The sequence below is a fragment of the Oncorhynchus nerka genome, linkage group LG17, assembly GCF_034236695.1.
Source record: "Oncorhynchus nerka isolate Pitt River linkage group LG17, Oner_Uvic_2.0, whole genome shotgun sequence".
NCBI classification, from domain to species: Eukaryota; Metazoa; Chordata; class Actinopteri; order Salmoniformes; family Salmonidae; genus Oncorhynchus; species Oncorhynchus nerka.
Window position 1 is genome coordinate 31,570,052 of NC_088412.1, and position 1,046 is coordinate 31,571,097.

The following is a 1,046-nucleotide window of genomic DNA, read 5'->3' on the forward strand; positions in this document are numbered from 1 at the left end:
GCTGCATTGATCTGGAGTTTGGTCTTGTTGATGTGACTTGTTTTAGTGGGGATGGGAAGAGAGAAGGATGGATAAAGTGATGGGAGGAGGGGGGGGTGATCGTTGGGGCCTAAGAGTGATTTTGTGTGTGCCTTCTCACCCCTCTGGGCTGGCATGTCAGAGACTGTGTGTGTGTATATAGACGGTACGTGCCACCATATGGGTGCCTGGTTTCCCGTTCAGCGAGCCAATAAGGTCTGCTGGTATTCCTCTCATCTCATTATCTGCCCTTTTTATTGGTGGCGTTCAAAGCCCTTTGATTTAATGTGCAGAACTAAGTCCCTGGGGTTAGAACCCAGACTGAGTTATAATACTGTCCCTGCTGCTCCTCTCATTTCACTGCTACTATTACTATTTACTACAGTACCTGGCACACACTTATAAAGGTAGAGACAATGACAGAGTGGAAAGTTGTACAGTCATTGTATAGTTCAGGGGTTTTCAAACCTTTCATGCCCAGGGACATCCGCCCAGGCAAACCGGCGACCCAGGGACCCCCATATTATTTTAGCCCAAAACTAAATTCAAACACGGCTCGTCTTATCGGATGAATGGTAATGGCAAGTAGAAGTAATCAACATTTTAAAATGACTACATTTGGTAGATGTTTTCATACTTTTTTTACATCCCCACACATTTCATTGGAAGAGGAAGTGTAAAGTGTAACAGTCTACAGTGTATTAGCTGGAAATGTGAAGCGGTTGTATCTTGGCGTCATAGAGAAAATGTTGCTGCTGTTAAGCTAATTTGCTGCATTTCTATACATTTTGCCATGTGGCTTAATGTGGTTTTCCTCTGCTTAAACAGTGTAATAAAATCAAATGGCATGTGGCCCTGAATGCAATTTTTTAAAACATTTTTGATTCTCCGTGACTGTCTGGCTTTTATTTGATTGTTAGTTCTCAAAGATGTTATTACTTAAAAAAATATATCTAGTTCAATATCTTTTCTGCATGTTTTTTTTTCTCTACAAACACAATTTCAAACTAAACGCCTATCAAATATTT